General features: G+C 38.7%; 1 protein-coding gene across 1 annotated transcript in view; it reads right to left on the bottom strand.

Moving 5' to 3' along the window:
* DIPK1A (divergent protein kinase domain 1A) overlaps positions 1 to 19,294 on the bottom strand; it is a 124,940-nt gene that overhangs the window by 102,282 nt on the left and 3,364 nt on the right. The window lies entirely within an intron of this gene.

Here is a 19,294-nt window from a genome sequence, read left to right as displayed (position 1 = left end):
TATAAAAAACATACCAAACTCAACACCCAAAGAACAAATAATTCACTCAAGAAATGGGCAGAGGACATGAACAGACATTTCTACAAAGAAGACATCCAGATGGCCAAGAGACACATGAAAAGGTGCTCCACATTACTTGGCATCAGGGAAATACAAATCAAAATCATAATGAAATACCACCTCACACCAGTCAGAATGGCTAAAATTAACAAGCTAGGAAACGACAGATGCTGGCGGGGAAAGGGAAACCCTCCTACACTGTTGGTGGGAATGCAAGCTGGTGCAGCCACTCTGGAAAATAGCATGGAGGTTCCTCAAAAAGTTGAAAATAGAGCTGCCCTATGACCCAGTAATTGAACTACTGGGTATTTACCCTGAAGATACAAATGTAATGATCAGAAAGGGCACATGCACCCAAATGTTTATAGCAGCAATGTCCACAATAGCCAAACTATGGGAAGAACCTAGATGTCCATCAACAGATGAATGGATACAGAAGATGTGGTATGTGTATATATATATATACACACACACACACACACACACACCACACACACACACACACACACACTGGAATGCTATACAACCATCAAAAGAAATGAAATCTTGCCATTTGCAACAACGTGGATGGAACTAGAGGGTATTATGCTAAGTGAAATAAGTCAATCAAAGAAAGACAATTATCATATGATCTCCCGACATGAGGAATTTGAGACCAGAGTGGGAGGCTTGAGGGGTAGGGAAGGAAAAAATGAAAGAAGATGGGATTGGGAGGGAGACAAACCATAAAAGACTCTTAATCTCACAAAACAAACTGAGGTTTGCTGAGGGGAGGGAAGGTGTGGAGAGGGTGGCTGCGTTGTAGACATTGGGGAGGATATGTGATATGGTGACTGCTGTGAAGTGTGTAAGCCTGACAATTCACAGACCTGTACCGCTGGGGCAAATAATACATTACATGTTAGTTTAAAAAATAATAATAAAAATAAAAACAAGGCCAATATCCAGTGCTGCTTTGAGATTCTGAAATTAAATGAAGATACTTATTTCAGAAACACATGCAATGCTTTTTTTTCTTGTGACAGTTACACAAATTAGTTTCAATTCCATATGTCCCTGAGTTATTTTTATCATAGAGCCTCAAAGGTATTATAACATGGTATATTATAATATATAAAATCCTGAACTCATAAAAAATTAAGTTAAAAAATTAAAAAAGAGATGGGTGAGATTTTTCTTCTTCAATTAGTTCACAATTCCATGCAGTGACTATTATTTATCATCAGAATGATAGCGTTCGGCACCAATTCTATCCCTACTCTTAGTTTTCATAAAGTTAAATGGTGAGAAACTGGTTTCGCATAAATGAGAAGAGGAGAAAGGAATTCTTGTTAGAGCAATTATTTCTCAATTCTTTAAAATTTTTTAAACGATGTTTAAAAAAAGAAAACAGTAATATACCATAAAAATATACCTATTAGTATATTACTTAATCAGCAAACAAATCAATTAGGTTCTTCTCTCAGTTCTGGGAGAGCAAAAAAGTGGAGACTATTTGAATTGCAAAAGGAACTTTTATCTATCATTATGTGAGTTGGTGTCCCTTAGTCATCCACTATCTTCACACTGACACCAATCTTTTCAATTTTGCCCTTTGGCGCCCTGGGGTTTTTACATCCAGGGACCTCTGGGAGATCTGATATAGAGCAGTACACCTTTCTTTCTTAATGGTATGAGAAGGGCAACAGTGAAGGAGAAGGAGGAGAGCAGACCTTGCACCTCCATCAGAAACACATTCTCAGGCAGAACAATGTTAGGAAAAGTACGTGGGGAATTTAAAGATCTACAGACTGGCTCCCTCCAACCATCTATGCCCCATACTCCTTGAAAAGTGTACCCAATTTAAAGAAAGAAGGGAGGTGCATCTGCCATCCACAGGACCAACACCAGCACAGGGAGTCCACGGAAGTAAGCAGTAAATGCTTTTTGATGAGAGAAACTGCAAGAGCAAAATGATAGGCACCGAAATAGCAACATGATCTATCAAAAGAAGAACCCCACTTAAAAGCTGAGAATCAGACTCAAGCAAATGAAGCTGTTGCTTAAAGCATAATAATTAAGGCCTTTACATTTACCAAACTACTCTGCTATCACAGAATAAAAAGGCTTGTTTATCCCTCCTCTGTCCTAGGGGAATAAATTATCTCATGAACCTTTAATTCACCCCAAGTGCTATTTAAAAGCTAAGAAATGTTTAAGCAATTCATTACATTAATATAAAAATCTTTGCAGGACAGAAGTACGATCAAAACCAAAGGGTAGGAAGCATTGAGTAGTGGAAAGGATATGCTGTCTGATGGTAGTGCCCAGATCCCAGTTTTTGCCCGGCTGTCCCCTGCTCTTTAGTCAGATCTCAGATAACCAACCCTTCAACAGCAAGGTTCTCCAACCAGCTGGCCAAACAGATGTCCTGACGCTCATTAACAGGTCACCTATTTTAAGTATTTATTGTCCACGGAGATGCCCGATGCTTTTTTTGCTTATATTTAAAATTCATTTATTACTTATCCATCAGTGCCAAAACAACTCCCAAAACTTCCCAAAGCAACCGGTGAATTCTAGGAGAGCAGAGATCTGGTAGCACTTGGGGTGAGTAGTTTGGTAAATGTAAAGGCCTTAATTATTATGCTTTAAGCAACAGCTTTAACTTCAGCCCTTATCTAATGCAGACCAGCAAACATCCTCGTTGAAAACAGCCTATAGATATCAGGCACAAAACTGAAGCTAATTCTAAGACTCTCATCTTTAACTGAGCAGTCTTTTCTCTTTTTTAACTAAAATAAACTGTTGCTATTAAACACTATTTTCTGAAAAATTGTGCCATTAGATCTTTATCTCTCTGAAGTTATTTGCTCTAATTCTCTTGCCTTACATTACTGAAATAATTTATCAATTGTGCAATGCTTAAGTAGACACTGCAGCTATGAAGTTAAACAGGTTAGGTAAATATTCATAAGGGAGACAGTTTAACATTCATAACATTCAGGACTTTTAGTTCAAGATGGGAGGTTGAGGATGTACATTTACTACCCAAAGCTTATAAAACCACAGGCAAATAAGGGAGACAAAAGAGGCAACAAACCTATAATAACAAAAGGAAAGAGAAGTGAAGGGGTTCACCAGTGGATGAAGGATACAACAAATTTCTAAAATTCAAAAAGCAGATGGAATTGTGGTGATGGAGGAGACACGCATAGAAATACACAGCCACAAGCTGAACTAAGAGGAGCTGGAAGTCAAAATGCTTGCTGGAATGCTAGAAGGAATCCAGACAGCCAAACTGCTCAGGGACACCTGATGGCTCTGGGCTCCAAGCCAGCAGGTACAAGGGAGGAGAGAAGGGGAAAGTGGGGCTAAAGACAGTGGGAATAATTAAAGGTCTGTACTTGAAACTATGCTGGCTGGCATCCCCATCTGCTTCCCCCACCCCCACACAGATCACAGGCAGCCTGGCATTAACCCTCGGTCCAAAAGCCAGATCGCTAAAAGAACAAATGACCTGGGGAAAGCCAAGGCATCTAGTGGGAGTACAGTCTACCCATAGTAGAGCACTCCTCTAGCACAAAGGCACGGTCTGAGAACAGGCCTAGAGCAAGCAGGCCAGCCAAGTCATCTCGCTCTACACTGGGGCTCAGTCAGCCATTCACACAGGTGACAGGTCTAGGGGGAAAGAGACCAGCTTTTTAAATGGCATAGAAAATCCACACCAGTTCCTCAGTCCTTCTTTCTAAAATACGAATAGACAACCAGGGACTACCAGGCACATGGGGAAAACGCGCAGCATGAGAAACTACTAAGAAAAACATACAGAAAAACTAACAGGAAAAAGAATCTTGAGGGGAACAAATATACTTAAGGGATGTAAGACAAACATTAAAAAAAAACTTCTATAATCAAAAGATTCAAGAGGGTATTGCACCCATATAAAATAATAGGAAACCACAAAAAAGGAACAAAGAACTTGGAAGAACCCTTTAAATTTAAAATTCTTGGAATTTAAAGAGTGATTAGAAAAGGAAAGTAAATCAACAGATGATCTGGAAAACAAAATTGAGAAGCACAGAATGAGAGCATATGGATTTAAAAAAAATGGAAATAATAAAGAGACCATAAGAGATGTAAAGAGCCAACCCAAGAACAGGAAAAAAGAGTGGGGAAAACTATTCAATAATAATAGAATTTGCCAGAGCTGAAGAAAGACCCAAGTCTTAAGATTAAAAGGGCTCAGTGAGTGCTCAATACAACTAACGGATAAAAGATCCACATCTAAACATTTCCTCACAGAATTCCAAAACAAGTATAAAAAGGAGACCCTGAACAGGGAATGCAGGTCACCCAGAAAGGACTGACAAATTGCTTCTTGTCAGCAATAGAGGATGTTAGAAAACAATGGAACTACGTCTTCCCATTTTCTAAAGGAAATTATTTTCAGCTCCGAATGCTACACCCAAGTCAACTACAAACCAGTATGAAGGTACAACTTAGACAGTTTTAGACAGGACTCAGAAAGTTTATTTCCTACATATCCTTTTAAAGAACTCATTTCAGGATACATTCCAGTAAAAGGATGGAATAAATCAGGACAGTGTAAGTGGATTCTGTGGAAGACACAAGATCCTAAGAACAGTGACTCCTACCCAGGAGAAGAGTAGATGGAAACCCTTGGAAGACAGCTGTGCAGTGGCCTAGGAAAAGCATGTGGGTACAAAGGGGGATTCCACAGAACAGAAAATACAACTGAGAATAAAGAAGTGAGAGGCCATGTCAAAGACATATATCTGAAGAAGTAGAAGGGGAGGAGGAGGAGGAACAAGAAAAAGAAAGGCAATTAGAAACTCCCTGGGGGGATAAAAAGGCACAAAAAAGCTACATTTTGAATATGAAACAAGCTTACAAGTACCCTGATTATAAGGAGTTAAGGGAGTATGAGAAAAAAGGATATAGTTGTTATTGATCACAGAATCTTGAGAGTCCAGGGTTCATTAACCCAGCCCTAGAAGGAAGAAATGTAATCCCAGCACACAAATTGGCTCTGCACTAAATATTTATAGAATCATATTTTAGGGGATACTATAAATAGAGATGCTCTTCATCTTAGGCCAGAACTAACTTTGATACTTGGGCTTCAAGACATAAATTTCGGGATCCTAAAAGAAAGACTGGCCAAAAGTGTTTCACTCTAATTTTCTATAAATGTGGCACCAAATGATAGCCAGTTCCTACCTGTACTACTCTCCCTCAAGATGATAGTTGTTTTCATTATTCAAATGGTCCAGCACTCCAGAACTAGCTCACTTTACTTGGATTTGGGGGCAGATGTCAGAAGAAATGTCTGCTCCCTATAGCTGAGCAGGTAACGATCCAGAAAAATAAGGTATATTGACTGCTCAGGGAAGAAATTGTGGCCTGTGGTAATCACAAATTATAACTCTTGTTACTTCATTACAGATCCCAAAGGCTAGGCTTTGAATTTTTATTCTTTGATTAGAATATTAAAAACTAAGCAAGCATGATTTCTAAGCAAAAAGAACTTTTTATAGGGAATGTGCAAACATCACATGTTCTCTTTCCTACTGGCAGAAATATGATTTAGCTTCTGGAAAAGGACAAAGCCTTGCAGTAATCTGCTTAATAACAAGAGGCATTTGTCCTTGTCTGTTAATTCTACCTGCTTTCCTGACAAGGAGAAAGTAACTTCACGCTGCAGTCAGTGGGTCTCAGGTTCATAAGGGAAACTTTCCTTTCTGGAAAAATTAACAGGTCATGGCAGTATGATACTATTTATAGTTTTTCATCTTTTAGATTCAACTTACATGGAGATTTGGTTGTCCTTGGTAATAGGACAAAATATAAAAGTTATCAACCTTGACAATGTAAAATAAGTGTTGCTGACAGGAAGTGAGAAGAACAGATGGAAAAAGAAGCACATGTTCTAATGCCCCCTTTTTAAAAAGTAGGTGAGTTGACAAAGACTGTCTTAACTGGATGAAATGAAAAATAGAGTTGTGGTTATCTAAAGTTACTAAGTTAAGCAGCAGAGGAAGTAAATTAATAATACAATTACTATATCAAACCCTGGAAGAAAGAATGAGATGACTGTGAGCTAAACATTCATTTTTTACAGTGGAAAGTCTACAGATAATATCTGAAGTTGATCAATCAAAAAAAAAAAACAACCGAACAGATAAAATTCTATTATTTGGAGCAGTAGCCCCAAATCTTTTTGATTGTACAATGCTCTCAGGAAAACATCTTAGAGCCCAAATCCCTGACATTTGTATATTTACTTATTTATGTTCCATATAAACTTAAATGGAAATATATATCACATATATATATTACAAATATATATTACATATATTTTGTGACTTACATAAAAACAGACATTAAAAGTGTATCAGAATAATTTTGAATGAATTTTTTATGGAGAGGGAACACTTATAGTAATGAACCAGAAACAGAAAATCACCAGCTATTCTGACAAAAATAAACATTTTAAGATATAAAAAAGTATATGAGAACAAAACACTTCCTAGGATGTGTACAGTTTTTAGACACAGAGATCTAGAAGTTAGAGATGTAGCCACCAGGAAATCCCAAAAGATAGGAGGTTCAAAGATGCTAACTTTCAGGAGTAAAGTTGGGGATACAGAGAAGTAGGGCAGACTTACCATGTGCATCATAAGCTCAGCTGTACTTTTTTACTTATTGCATACATGTTTTCTTTTGTATAAAGAATTTATCTAGGGGTACAGATGGCTCAGTCGGTTATGTGCTGGATTCTTGATTTCAGCTCAGGTCATGATCTTGGGATCTGTGTGGCTTGTAGCCTCTGGCTCCATGCTCAGTGGGAAGTCTGCTTCTCTGCCTCCCCCTCTGATGTAAGCTTGCTCTCTCATTCTAAAATAAATAAACCAGTGGTGCCTGTGTGGCTCGGTTAAGCGTGCGCCTTAGGCTCAGGTAATGATCCCAGGGTCCTGGAATCAAGCCCCACATCAGGCTCCCTGCTCAGTGGGGAGTCTGGTTCTCCCTCTACCGCTGTCACCCTTTCTTCCCCACCTCCACTCATGCCTTCTCTCTCTCACTCTCTTTGTCTCAAATAAATAAATAAAATCTAAAATAAGTAATAAAAATGCCATAACAAAATAATAAAATAAATCAGTCTTTTTAAAATTAATCTAATCGGCCCCATAAAACTCTGTCCCTACCAGTGTTTACGCTGATTCATTCATTCAACAAACGTTTACTGAACATCTGCTCTGGGCTAGGCACAGGGGATAGAAAAGGACAACTAACATCTTGGCTCTCATGGAAATCACAGTCTGGGGCAGAAGAAAGCCAATAAAACCCGTGATGACAAACCAGTATCATAAATGCTGAAAGAGAAGTCGGTGCCTCCTATCTTACAAACAGTCTGGGGCACAGAAGTGGACACAAATAGTGTGTGAGTGTGTGTGGGTTAGGATGGATCGCTAAAAGGTCACTTAGTTTTGGAATTGAAACCTGAAGGAGAAGTAGAAAACTGAGAATAAACCAGGTAGAGAGCAATGCAGGGAAATGGGGGAAAGAAATTCTAGGGCAAAGGAGAAAAAGTGGGGGAGGGTAGACAGGCTGATAAATGAGCATGGTGAGTTGGTAAGGTGGAAGTTTTTCAGGACCATTAGGGCAAAGGGTGCATGAGGTGGTGGCAGCAGGAATGAAAGAGCATGACGGGAAGGAGCCAGAAATGAAGGGCCATGCTCAGAACTCTGCAGTCTCCCGAACTAGGTCAGATGTGCATTTGGGGGAACATTACTTTAGAAGCAACATGGAAGATGGAGCTCAAAGGGATAATGAGGCAGGAAGGCCATTCTGGGGGCTATTATAGTGGGGCCAATGAGAAAGAAGTAGAGAATCCTACCAGCAGGAGACAGATGCCCAATAGGTACATGAAAAGTACTCATCACTATTAATCATCAAGGAAATGCTCTTGAGTAAGTGGAGAGTATCACTAACTGAAACAGGGAAAGAAGCAAGTTTTGAGGGGGGTGGAGTTTAGTTTAGGACATGCTAAATAAGAAGTGCCCCATAAGAAACTCTTTTTTTTTTTTTTTTTTTTAAAGATTTTATTTATTTATTTGACAGAGAGAGATCACAAGTAGGCAGAGAGGCAGGCAGAGAGAGAGAGAGGAGGAAGCAGGCTCCCTGCTGAGCAGAGAGCCCGATGCGGGACTCGATCCCAGGACTCTGAGATCATGACCTGAGCCGAAGGCAGCGGCTTAACCCACTGAGCCACCCAGGCGCCCCCCATAAGAGACTCTTAATCATAGGAAACAAACAGGGCTGCTGGAGGGGAGGGGGGTAGAGGGATGGGGTAACCGGGTGACGGACATTGAGGAGGGCACGTGATGTAACAAGCACTGGGGATTCATCAGTAAGACTGATGAATCAAAGTCCTGTACCTCTGAAATCAGTAATACATTTATGTTAATTAACTGAATTTAAATTTAAAAAGTTTTAGAAATATGAAGTGCCATCTCCAAGTAGGTAACAAATAAGCACGTAGAAGTACAGATCTAAAGTTCTGGAAGAGAGGTTCCGGCTGGTGGTACACCTTGAGACTCATTAATATTTGGGTTGTACTGGAAGCCAAGTGAAGAGCTGCAATTACCCACAGAGACTATACAAGATGAGAAGCCAAAGAAGGCTGGAGTCCTGGGGAAAGCAGGGAGCAAAGGACTGAAGAGACTAAAGGAAAGGGCAGGAGAATCAGGAAAGAATGAAAGGTCAGGGCAACAAGGAGGTAGTAAATGAGCCAGTAAGAGCAGCTGAAATGACAGGTCGTGGCATCGCGACTGAATAGGGAAGGGAGGGAAGCCAGAGGGATCCGCCGAATGAAAGGCACGGGAGTGGCAAAGGCCTCAATTAGGAAGACGGTGATAAGATGGTGTTGGTGCCGAGAATAAAGGAGACAGGAGTGTGTGCTACCAGAGCTCAGTGTCTTAGAGTGGTTACAGACTAGTTTTGAATGCATGTAAACACATGTGTACTACACTGAACAACCTGAGTTGTTCAGGACAAAGTTCAGGACAAAGGACAAGACGAGGGTCATAAATAGGCTCTGGCTTGGCTGGATAAGGTGTGCCCGAATGTCAGCTGGCACATTAACAACAAAACCAAGTGTTGTCTTCTTCAAGGGGTAAAAAACGACTCTAATTAATTATAGTAATAAGGAGACATTCTTAGAGTTTATAAGGTACAATTTTCATGCTCTTAACTTTCATTTGTATAGGGGTACAAAAGTATTAAGAATAGTATCTGTTGTAAAAACAATTATTTTTGCATGTGATGTTCAGCAGCAATTTGCATTTTCTTCTTTAATAAATATCCATGATTCCTCCCATAGTAATTATTGGAGCGATAAATACAAATCTCTTGGGATGTCTGGCTGGCTCAGTCAGAAGAGTAGGCAACTCTTGACTTTAGTGTCATTGAGTTCAAGTCCCACGTTGGGTGTAGAGATTACTAAAAAAAATAAACAAAAAAATACAACTCTCTTATAAAATCTACACAACTCTCATAAAATCTGTTCTATGACAACATTTTTAAACCTAATAGTAATGGAGAAGACACTAGCAGAATACTTTAGGAAATAAGGGCGCCTGGGTGGCTCAGTGGGTTAAGCCGCTGCCTTCGGCTCAGGTCATGATCTCGGGGTCCTGGGATCGAGTCCCGCATCGGGCTCTCTGCACGGCAGGGAGTCTGCTTCCTCCTCTCTCTCTCTCTGCCTGCCTCTCTGCCTACTTGTGATCTTTCTCTGTCAAATAAATAAATAAAATCTTTAAAAAAAATACTTTAGGAAATAATTGATTTTTTTAGTTGTCAGAATTCAGTTGTATTCTTTTTGTGGTAGGCAGAATTCTAAAAATGTTTCTCAAGATTCCTACCCCCTGGTTATTGATTCAAACAACCTAGGTACTGCAATAAAGGGACTTTGCAGCTGGAATTAAGGTTACTCATCAACTGACTTTGAAGTAAATATCCTTGGTTATCTGGGTATACATTGGGTATACCCAATGTAATCATATTAGCCCTTAAAAGCAGAAGAGATAGGCAGAAGAACCAGAGCATAGGGCAGAGAGGAAACGAGAGAGATGTGAAGCATGCAGAGGACTCTACCACTCTTGCAGCTTTTAAGATGGAAAAGGGAGCCATGAACCAAAGAATGTAGGTGGCCTCTAGAAGCTGAGAACCACCCTAGCCAAGAGCCAGCCAGGAAATGGACACCCCAGTCCTATAATAGAATGGAACTGAATTCTGATAACAGAAACCAATTCATCCCCAGAGCTCCAAAAAGAAACTCAACCCTAGTGACACCTTGATTTTCAACCTCTGAAATCTGGTGCAGAGAATGAGCTAGGCCAAACTGGGCCCAGACTTCTAACCTACAGAAATGTGAGATAAAGGTACAAATGGGTGTTGGTCAAAGCTGATAAATTTGTGGTACTATGTTCGAGGGCCACTGGAAAACTAACACATTTTTTTAAACTACTGACTTCAGATGTGCTCTATCAAATCTCATTTTCTCAACCCTTAATGTAACTTTGGACAGAATTCACACATCTTCCAATAATACTCGGTTATTATGAAATCCAGCCTAATTTATTTTCCCCGAAACTTTTATTTTGAAAATCTTTAAATCTGTAGAGAATTTAAAAGAATAGTATTTTAAAAATACCCTTATACCTATATCCATCAATTGCTAACATTGTCCTATATTTGCTTGTTTTGTCACTCTCTCTAGATATAACATAAATATCTCTATCTCTCCTGCTTTCTTCTTCTCTGTATCAGTGATCCTCAACTAGGAACATCTGGCAAAGTCTGGAGACATTTTGATCATCACTACTGGGGGTGTTACTGGTATCTAGAGGGTAGAGGCCAGGGATGCTACTAAACATCCTACAAAACAGAGCCCTACACAACAAATAATTATCCAGCCCAAAATGTCAATAGTGCTGAGGTTAGAACATCCTGCTCTTGGGGTGCCTGGGTGGCTTAGTTGTTTGAGTGGGTGCCTTTGGCTCAGGTCATGATCCTGGAGTCCCAGGATCCGGGATCATGTCCCACGTCAGGCTCCCTGCTCGGTGGGGAGTCTGCTTCTCCTTGTGACCCTTCCCCTTCTCATGCTTTCTCTCTCTCATTCTTTCTTTCTCTCAAATAAAGTAAAAAAAAAAAAAAAAAACAAACAACAACAAAAAACAAAAACAAAAAAAACCATCCTGCTCTTTATACATGATGTATATATAAACAATTTTCCTCAGTAATTTATAAGTAAATTATAGACACTGCAGTATTTTTTTACCCTAAATATTTCAGTTTATACCACCTAAAAATAAGGACACTCTTAAATAACACAGTTTACCAGTGATACAATACCATCCCGTGTGTAGTCCATTTTTAAATTTCCCCATTATCTCAAAAAAGTCCTTTAGCACTTTTTTTTAAAAGATTTTATTTATTTCTGACAGAGATCACAAGTAGGCAGAGAGGCAGGCAGAGAGAGAGGAAGGGAAGCAGGCTCCCCGCTGAACAGAGAGCCCAACTCGGCGCTCGATCTCAGGATGCCGGGATCATGACCTGAACGGAAGGCAGAGGCTTTAACCCACTGAGCCACCCAGGCGCCCCCCTTTAGTACTTTTTATTCAAAACCTGGATCTAATCAATGGCACAGAAGTTGGCATGTTGATCAAGGTTTTAAATTCAATATAAATAAGAAGCTCTAATTTTCAAGCAGTTGGGGGGCAGGCAGTAAAACTTGTTGTGCCAGCTCTAGGATCTGTAAGTCTAAGACTCTGACACCACGCATCTCTAAAATGGATGCAGTAATTAATTCAGAAGGTCATCAGCACATTATAAATCTCTCTTGCAAGAATATCCTCAAACATGATCACTCAGTTCTTAGGACAGAAAGGGGAAGTGAGTTTATATTAACCCACAACCCTACTGAAAAAACATCAATCTGAAACAACAAATCAAGAAGGAACTTCTTCCAAAGAAGACATGAAAATGGCCAACAAGCACATGAAAAGATGCTCAACATCTCTCATTGTCAGGGAAATTCAAATCAAAACCAGATGAGAGGTGCACCTGGGTGGCTCAGTCAGTGAATCACCTGTCTTCAGCTCAGGTCCTAACCTCAAGGCCCAGAATCAAGCCCCGCATGCAGTTCTCTGCTCAGCAAAGAATCTGCTTCTCCCTCTGTTCTCTCTCTCTCTCCCAAATAAATAAAATCTTAAAAAACAAAACAAAACACAACAGTGAGATACCACCTCATACCTGTTAGTACGGCTACTATTAAAACAACGACAACAACAAAAAACGAAAAGAACAAGTGCTGGCAAGGAGAGTCCTTGCGCACTGCTGGTGGGAATGTAAATGGTAGACACAATAAAAAGATAGTGCGGAGTTTCCTCAAAAAATTAAAAATAGAAATTACCCAATGATTTAGCAATCTTGCTTTTGGGTCTATGTCCAAAATAATTACAAGCAGGATCTCAAAGACACATTAGCATTCCCATGTTCACTGCGGCATTGGTCACAAGAGCCAAGAGGCAGAAGCAACCTAATGTCCAGAGACTGAGGAATGGATGAGGAAAGTGTGGTCTATACATATAGTAGAATATTATTCAGCCTTTACAAAGAAGGAAATCTTGTCATATGGTACAAGTTGGAAGAATCTTGAGGGCATTACACTAAGTGAAGTAAGTCAGTCACAAAAAGACAAATACTGCATGATTCTACTTATATGAGGTATCTGAAGAAGTCAGACTCATAGAAACAGGAAGTAGAATGCGGTTACCAAGCTGGCAGGGAGGGGAAAATGGGGAGGTGTTGTTTAGTAAATACAGAGTTTCAGTTTTATAAAATGAAAAAGTTCCAGAGAGCTGCTGCCAACAATGTGCATATATATATGTATATATATATAAATTTTATTTGAAAGACAAAGAGAGACAGAACAACAAAGAGAGCATGATGGAGAAGGACAGAGACAAGCAGACTTGGGGAGGACAGGGATAAGCAGACTCACCTCTGGGCGGAGAACCAAATGTAGGGCTCAATCCCAGAACCCTGGGACCATGACCTGAGCTAAAGGCAGTTGCTTAAGCAACTGAGCCACCCAGGCACCCCAATGATGTGCATAATTAACACTAACGTACCATACTTAAAAATAGTAAGATCATGAATTTTATGTTGTATGTTTAGAGTCACAATAAAAAAACAAAACGAAAAAAAAAAATAACCACAATACCAGAATCACATCTAAAAAAGATAATTATTTAATTTCATGAAATATTGTCAACTCCCCCCACAAAAGAATTACTTATTTCTAAAGAAAAATTCATCCACTAATATTTTGGGAGTTTTTTTTTAATATGTTTACATTATAATATCTTAGTTTTTCTAAATTCATATACTTTGTAAATTAAAATTTAAAAAATTATTTGCAAAATATTTGAATGTCTACAAATGTGTTTAAAAATGTGAGACATTTAGCTTTCAACCAAATGATATAAAAATATGGTATTTAACAGAATGATACAGCATTGTTTCAAAGCAACTTTAAGAAATTAAAACCCTGGGCCCCTGGGTGGTAGTTGGTTGAGTTCTTGGTTTTGACTCTGATCTTAGGGTCAAGAGATCCAGCCCCATGTTGGGCTCCACACTCAGCACAGAGTGGACTTGGGACTCTATCTCCCTCTTGCTCTGCCCGTCCCTCCACCCCCCACTGCATGTGCGCTCACTCTATCTTTAATCAATCAATCTTAAAAAAAAAAAAAAAAAAGAAATGAAAATATTAAAATGTACCTAACTACAAAAAAAAGAAAGAAAGAAAAGGAAAAGAGAAAAGGAAAGGGAAAAAAGAAAAGAAAGAACTTCTCCAGAGAATACAAAACAACTCTATAATACATCAAAGTGAAAACCAGGGCAGCATTGGAAAGATTACAATAAAGAAACCAGCACTGTTACTGTATGCTACAACCCGAAAGTGTGGTGATGATGCAGTCTGTCTGAGAATTCATCACTTCTTTGAGTTCCTAACAGAGGTAAAAAGCAATTAATGGTAATATCAATGGCTACATTATAATTTTATGCTTGAATTTAAGACATTATGGGATGCATATGCTCTCAATGTACTGATCAGTCTCAGGAAGCTAATTATAGTTTTAGAGATTTAGTTTCAGGCAAAAGCAAAAGTTAAGCTCTGAACGGCAGGTCTAACAAACATGATGAGAACCACACCACCTATAGCCTTGGGGGAAGAGGGAACCACTACCTGCTCTAATTATCTTTAGATCTAAAATAATCCTGGAGGCTGAAAACAGGCAAGAAGCTGTAATACCCTTAGTACCATATTTGTCAACACCATCACTTACTACCAGTTAATCTAGATCAGTAACCCCATCTGGCACTAAATCCCACAAAAGAGCCACACAAAGTCATAAAGAATGAAACCATCTATAGCAGTCATGTTTGAGAAACAGTACAAATAAAACCAAAGAGTCTGGTATCAGAAATGTTAAACAAGTGCCCACACTCTGATAAGAACATGCTATCCATCCATTCCTTCAGGGCAAGTCTACTGAACACATAATTGGAACTGTTAGTCATTTTTAAGAAGATGCCTTAAGAAATATAAAACTTTTGCAATCTAAAGGGCTTGAAAACCTTTATAAGTACCTACATGTCTCAAACTTCAAACTCCATTAGAATTTCAGCAGCTTTTTCAATGCAACAGGGCATGCAGACAGAATGACTAGAATGGAAATGTGTATAATCTAAATATAGAGAATTGCTCTAAATTGTCTTCACTTTCATTCTTCCAGGACTTAACGATAGTGAGAAAGAAGAAGGTATTCTAAACTAAAGACAAGGAATTATAGGGCTGTGTAATCAGTCCCACTCAGACTTGAACAAACCCTAAACAAAGCAGATCCTAATTTGTAGAAAACACACTGCTAAAAACAGATCAACACAGTTGTCATTCTGGGTCACAACACCCAGCGGGTGACAAGTAGTATCATCATAATGGTGTGTGGGAAAAAAACACTGCCTGAAAATGGTCTGAGCTGGTTAACAGACCCACAGTTTATAATTTTTGACAGAGGACTCTATTCAGTGTGCCACAATGGTTAGCAAGGCCAGGAAGTACTATCTCTGGGTAAGGTTTCAACAAACTGGCTGGAAAGGATGGAACTCCAAGTTAGTACGCTCTGAGAATGATGCCTTGCCATGAGACGCTTGTTGATCAGTTAAGTGTTTGCAGGTCACAAACTTTCCTGGCTGACAGAGGCCCCATAGACAAACAGTACACCAGCTCCACTTCTCTGGAAGAAGTATTCCCTGCATCATAAAACTGGCATTGGTGGAATCTGCAACAAGGGGCAGAGGAAAGGACTACATCAATGAGATAAACTCATTTCCTTTCCTTTTTTTTTCTCCCACAGCTTTATTGAGAGATGATTCACAAACCATACATTTTATTCATTTAAAGCATGCAATTCGATGGTTCTTAGTATATTCATAGAGTGCAACCATCAACAGTCTCAGTTTTAGAACATTCCTATTACCCCCAAAATAAACCTCATATCTATTTCTCCCCAACCCTCCCAGTCCTAGGCAACAACTAACCCATTTTCTGTCTTTATAGATTAGCCTTTTCTGGACATTTCATATAAATGGAACTATATAATATATGGTATTTTATGGCTGGCTTCCTTCATATATTTAATATTTTCAAGGTTCATCCATGTTATTGTATATATCAGTTCTTCATTCCTCTTTAGAATTTTTTTTTTTAAGATTTTATTTATTCATCTGACAGACAGAGATTGCAAGTAGGCAGACTGGCAGGCAGAGAGAGAGGAAGGGAAGCAGGCTCCCTGCTGAGCAGAGAGCCTAATGCGGGGCTGGGCTAGATCCCTGGACCCTGAAATCATGACCTGAGCTGAAGGCAGAGGCTTTAACCCACTGAGCCACCCAGGTGCCCTTTCATTCCTTTTTTGCTGAATAATATTCTACTATGTAGATATACCACACAGTTCTTCATGAGCCATAGAATCTCTTCTGCTATATAAACAAAGCTTTAAGCAGTGATTAGGCCCCCACATTAGCCCACAAATGCCTATTTAATCCATATTACAGCTGAAAATAATATCATTAATTGCATAATGCTATAGTTTTCTAGAAGCATTATCAATTATCTCAGTGTTATCTGGACCAATAAAAACTCCAGGATTTGAAAATCCTTTATAATGAAGTCAACTGATTAAAATTTTTTCCCTGTAAATTGTAGGAGGAAAAGAACTTGTATGCCCTGAGGACTAAACACTTCAGGACATATCTGTTTTTTCACCTTACCCAGTTGAAGACAAACAATAAAATTACAGCTGTATAAAGCTGGTCTCTGCAACTTCCCTCTCTTCTTGCTGGGCCCTTCATCACCCCCCCACCCCACCCCCACCCCCCACATCTTTGAAATCCAATTCCTCCTACTCTTCACTCCATCCCCTATCCCCCAAACAAAGCAAGATCTTTTACACCTGTTAACTAATGCATCCTCATTCTAAAATAATACATTTACATGAAAATGTTACTTAAACCAGACATTTATTTTCTAAAACATTCTCCCAAAACACAAAATGAGAATTAGTTTCCATAGAAGAACTCTTTCCCCAGCCTGAACAAGCTGGTGAGGGGGTAGTTTTTTGTTTTGTTTTGTTTTGTTTTGTTTTGTTTTTGCCAAGAGACCCTCTGGAATCACAGGAAGCCCACTCCATAGCAAATTCAATCAGTGTTCTCAAGGTAATGCATACCCAGAAGGAAGGCAGAGAAAAATAAGGAACTGTTATCAAATTTGTTACATATGATAATTGTATTGTATTTATGTCTAAAAATATCCTTAACTGTTAGAAATGCATAATAAGGTATTTGGATGGAATGATGCAATATGTGAGATTTGTTTCAAAATTCTTTAGCTGGTTGGAAGAATATTATTAAAATGTCCATACTACCCAAAACCATTTACAGACTTAATGCAAACCCTCACAAAATACCAACAACATTTTTCACAGAACTAGAACAAATAATCTTGAAATTTGTATGAAGCCACAAAAACCCTGAATATCCAAAACAGTCTTGAAAAAAAAACTGGAGGTATCACAATAGCAGATTTCAAGACACACTACAAAGCTGTAGTAATCAAAACAGTATGATACTGGCACAAAAATAGACACATAAGTCAACGAAACAGAACAGAGAACTCAGAAATAATTGACCATGATTATATGGTCAATTAATCTTCAACAAAGGAGGCAACAGGAAAAAGCCTCTTCAACAAATGGTTCTGGGAAAAATAGACACCAACATGCAAAAGAATGAAACTGGAACACTTTCTTACACTGTACACAAAAATAAATTTAAAATAGATTAAGGACCTAAATGTGAGACCTAAAACCATAAAAATCCCAGAAGAGAGCACAGGCAGTAATTTCTTTGACATCAGCTGTAGCAAACTTTTTCTGGATATGCCTCCTGAGGCAAGAGAAACAGAAGCAAAAATAAACTTTTGGGACAATATCAAAATAACAACTTCTGCACAGAAAAGGAAACAATACATAAAGTTAAAAGGCAACCTACTGAATGTGAAAACGACATATTTGATAAAGGGTTAGTATCTAAAATACATAAAAAACTTATAAAACTCAACACCCAAAAAACAAATAATCCAATTTAAAAATAGGCAAAAGACATGAACATATATTTCTCCAAAGAAGACAAACAGATGACCAACAGACATATTGAAAGATGTTAACCATCACTCATCATCAGGGACATGCAACTCTAAACCACAATGTGATATCACCTCACATCTGCCAGAATGTCTAAAATTGAAAACTCAAGAAACAACAAGTGTTGGTAAGGATGTAGAGAAAAAGGAAACCACTTGGGACTGTTGATAGGATGCAAACTGGTGCAGCCACTGCGGAATTCAGTATGGAGGTTCCTCAAAAAATTAAAAATAGCATTTGGTCTTTTAGTGAGGCTGCAGGGGTGGCTGTTGTTCTCTGAGCTTTGCAATGTCAACCAAGGACAAGAAAGATGCCAGAAAGTCAACCAAGAAAGAAAAAGACCCAGTGAACAAAACCTGGGCTAAGACCAAAAAGAAGTGATCCAAAGGCAAAGTTCAGCGCAAGCTCAATAACCTGGTCTTGTTTGACAAAGCAAGATATGACAAACTCTGTAAGGAAGTTCTCAGCTATAAGCTTATAACCTCAGCTGTTGTCTCTGAGAGACTGAAGATCCAAGGTTCCTAGCCAGGGCAGCCCTCCACGAGTTCCTTAGCAAAAAACTTATGAAACTTGTTTCCAAAGCACAGAGCTCAAGTAATTTACACAAGAAATACCAAGGGTGGAGATACCCCAGCTGCTGGTGAAGATGCATGAACAGATCCTACCAACTGTACATTTTGAAAAAACTTTATTAAATAAAAAAATTTAAAAAAGAATTACCCTATCATCTATTAATTTCACTCCTGGGTAATTTATCCAAAGAATATGAAAACACAAATTCAAAAAGATTAGCATACCCTTATGTTTACTGCAACATTATCTACAATAGCTAAATTATGGAAGCAGCTCAACTGTCTGTCAATAGATGAGTGGATAAAAAAGTGGGAGATATATGTGTGTGTGTGTGTGTGTGTGTGTGTGTGTATAACTCAGCCATGAAAAGGAATGACATCTTGCCATTTGCAACAACATGGATGGAACTAGAGAGTATAATGCTAAGTGAAATAAGTTGGTCAGAGAAAAACAAATTCCATATATGGAATTTAAGAAACAAGTGAACAAAGGAAAAAAAGAGATCATCCAAAACCAGATTCTTAATTATAGAGAACAAACTGATGATTACCAGAGGGGAGGCATGTGGGGGGATGGATGAAATAGGTGATGGGGATTAAGAGTACTCTTATCTTGATGAATACCAAGTAATGTATAGAATTGTTGTATCACTATACCATACACCTGAAACTAATATAACACTGCATGTTAACTACACTAGAATTAAAAAATTTTAAAAATAATCCAATAAAAACCCCACTTCAGTTGCAAGGAGGACAATGAGAGGAGAAATGAAACTAAATACTGATAATTGTTGAGGGCAGGTGATAGGTAGGTAAGAGATTATTATT

The sequence above is a fragment of the Mustela erminea genome, chromosome 10 (assembly GCF_009829155.1).
Source record: "Mustela erminea isolate mMusErm1 chromosome 10, mMusErm1.Pri, whole genome shotgun sequence".
NCBI classification, from domain to species: Eukaryota; Metazoa; Chordata; class Mammalia; order Carnivora; family Mustelidae; genus Mustela; species Mustela erminea.
Note: the sequence above shows the minus strand (reverse complement) of the source record. Positions and strands in the feature narration are given on the sequence as shown.